This window comes from Ahaetulla prasina, chromosome 14, assembly GCF_028640845.1.
Source record: "Ahaetulla prasina isolate Xishuangbanna chromosome 14, ASM2864084v1, whole genome shotgun sequence".
Lineage (NCBI taxonomy): Eukaryota > Metazoa > Chordata > Lepidosauria > Squamata > Colubridae > Ahaetulla > Ahaetulla prasina.
In genome coordinates, this window is record NC_080552.1 from 19416361 (window position 1) to 19419874 (window position 3514).

Below are 3514 nucleotides of genomic sequence, written 5' to 3' on the forward strand. Positions count from 1 at the left end.
AACCGTCCCTAACAAAGGGGAATAAGTAGAGGACTATCTAACACGGGCTTAAAGACACAGAAGCTGGCAGCTCGCTTTTGACAGCAAATAGCAGATAAATATCGATTGCAGTAGTGGGTTTAGTCCATATAGCAATCCACAAACCTATTTTACGGTAAAATTGCAGATTTGAATTCGTTTTTTCTCTCTTCCCTGTTTCTCGATTGATGTTTAGCAGCCGTAGGGAAAAATATATAACATTTCAGGCAACTTGCAGCCCTTAGCCAAATCTCTCCACTCAGCACTCAGATTTTAACTTTCCTGCTTTATTTTAAGTCACTAGGTGGTGCTGAAGCTCAGATATATATGTTATATATAATTATTATTTTTCCCCACTCGGAAACAAAAGGCCTTCGTGACATCAAACCCACCCAAATCCAGGCTCCTAATTGGTCCACGGGAATGAAGAGACGGTGCTGTGATCCGGTTCCCCTTTTTTCCCCACCTCCTTTTTTTTAGTCCTTTTCATCAGAACGAACCAAACTTTCACTACGTCTCTGCATCTGCAATGACCTTGGAACGTGGTTAGTTCCTTCCATCCGCTGTCTTGTCAATTGTGCAAACAGGAGACTGGAGGGGTTTTGCAAAAAACAAAAAATGGTGAGAACCCATTCAGTTTTGTAACGGCTGGATCGCAGTTCAGGATCCGTTTGAATAGAGAAAAGTTTCTGGTTGGTTTTTTTTCTCTAAGTCTCGGCGTTTTAAAAAGGAAGCCCATCGTAAAGCTGGAAGGTAATTGACAGCCAGCAAAGAACATTGAGGATGGGGAAGATTTGTTTTAAAAAATGGCAGTTTTCAGCTTTTGCCCCACCGGTATTGGGAAAAAAAACTCTATTCAGTGAGTTTCACTCCCTGCGAAGGGTCCCCATTTATTTTACACATCTGATCTGCTCCTTTCTGGTGGGGAGGGGGGGGAACAATATTAGCTAGGTATGGAAGCCCCCTCATGTATGCTGCAGCTCTGGAGAGCATGGCTTTAACGCAGTGGTGAAATGTAAAAATTGTTACTACCAGTTCTGTGGGCGTGGCTTGGTGGGTAATGTGACTGGGTGTGGCCAACTTTTTTTTTTTACTTTTAAAAGCATTTTTTCTACAATTCCTTCGGCTGAAGAGGTTGTAGAAAAAATGCTTTTAAAAGCCTCTGACGATCCCAGCTGAGCCGCGCAATCATCAGAGGCTTTTTTTTTTTACTTTTAAAAGCATTTTTTCTTTGGCCAAAAAAATGCTTTTAAAAGTAAAAAAAAACCTGATGATTGCGCGGCTCAGCTGGGCATGGGGGAGAGAGGGATTTTTGCTACTGGTTCTCCAAACCACCCGCCGCCATCACTAGTGGTCCGGTCCGAACCAGGAGCGTTTCACCTCTACTTTAATGCCATCCTTTCCTCAATGTACACCTTGCTATTGGGTGGAAGGTCATCAAAACGTCATCCTAGGTAAATTAAACAGCAGGAAATAAGTTTTTTGATTTCTACCTTTGATCCATCTGAGAAAAGACATCAACAATCTCGATTTTAGGCAGCCATGAGCGATGTGTGTCTTTCTCATTATTTACTTTAAATCTGCATTTGCTGTATTTAAAGTCCCAATTTTTCGAATGCCCTAAACTAGGCCTCTCCAAACTTGGTGACTTTAAAGACTTGCAGACTTTCATCTCCCAAAATTCCTCAGCCAGCGTGGCTGTGACTTGAGCAATTCTGGGAGTTAAAAGTCTTAAAAATTTGCAGGGTTTGGAGAACTCTGCCATAAACTTAAGAGCAAACAATGGCAGTGTGTCTTTTAAGATGCTGTTAAGTTCATTAACTAACCATGCAATATTGCAAGCTAACTCTGTCCACTGCCGGGAGTTCGATCCTGACTGGTTCAAGGTTGACTCAGCCTTCCATTCTTCCGAGGTCGGTAAAATGAGGACCCAGATTGTTGGGAGGAAATAGGCTGGCTCTGTAAACTGCTAAGAGGGGGCTGCAAAGCCCTGTGAAGCGGTATATAGGTCTTAAGTGCCGTTGCTAGTTCTATTTCTATTATTCCTATTCCTATTCTAGAACCCCGGTGGCTCGGGGATTAGAATATAGTATTGCAGGCTGACTCTGCCCACTGCCAAGAGTTCGATCCTGACCGGCTCAAGTTTGATTCAGCTTTCCATCCTTCCGAGGCAGATTGTTGGGGAAAGATAGGCTGACTCTGTAAACCACTTAAAGCAGGGGTCTCCAACCTTGGTCCCTTTAAGACTTGTGGACTTCAACACCCAGAGTTCCTCAGCCAGCTTTGCTGGCTGAGGGACTCTGGGAGTTGAAGTCCACAAGTCTTAAAGGGACCAAGGTTGGAGACCCCTGATTTAGAGAGGGCTTTCAACACTGCAAAGCAGTATATAAGTCTTAAGTGCCATTGCTATTAAAAATAACCAAGACTGTGAAGCGGTATAGAAGAAGTCTTAAAAGCTATTGCTAAGTGCTACATGGTCAACGTTCATCCTCTTTTTCAGTTCAATTAGATCTTTCAAGTTTCTTTCTTTTGAGGGCCCCTCGATGTTCCCTTTCTGCTGGCAAGTGCTGACTTCTCCATACAGTTGCCCAGAGAAGATTGCTTCAGCCACCTAACCAACCTCCGGAACGACCTAATGGTTTTATCTCTTGAAGTTCTCCTTATCACCACCTTAGATCCTCTCTTTCACTGAAGTCCCTTGTTTTGTGAGACGGGGCGGGCGGCTCCGTGCATTTGACAAATAAGTTAAGACGGAAAAAAGGAAGAAAGCACCATAGACCGTCCACAGTTCAACCCTGAACCACAGAGACTTGTCTTCTAAGGAAGGGCTCGTAGACGGCCCATGCAAACCAATGAAACGGCACTTCCTCTAGAGGTTGCGACACGTTTCCTGGGGGAGTGACGGACTTGCGAAAGACGTGTGGCGAAACACGCAGAGAGAACTTGATCAATCTGCCCAGTTGATCGCAGGAGAACCTGGCCTGACGACCTTAGTCATATTTTAGAGCAGGGAAGTTGCCAGCTGGGGAATTCTGGGAGCTGGAAGTTCACAACTCCCGAAAGTTGCCAAGGGTGGACACACCTCTTAAGAGGTTTCGATTGTGCCATGTCACAGCTATTGACATACACAAAATGCACCTAACTCTTCCCCTTGTACTCCCCTTGTAGTTGTAGTCCCAGTAACTACAACCGTGCTTTTTTCTGCCTACAACACTAGTGGGTATTTTATTTATTTCCCAAGTTCCCTTTTTAAGGAAGGTATCCGTCACATCTCCGTATGAGTTCATTTGTATTTTTTCACTGCCTGACTTTCTTGGAAGCAGAGAATTTTCCATTCTAAAAATAAATCTTAAGCGGCTTTAAAGATGCTCTTCCTCATTTTAACTTTTTTTAAAAAAATAAGCTTCAAATATTGCACAACGAGAAAAGTCTCGTTAAGAAACTCTTAATTTTTTCCCCCACCCTGAATTTAATCAAGACACGCCTTGATCAAGCC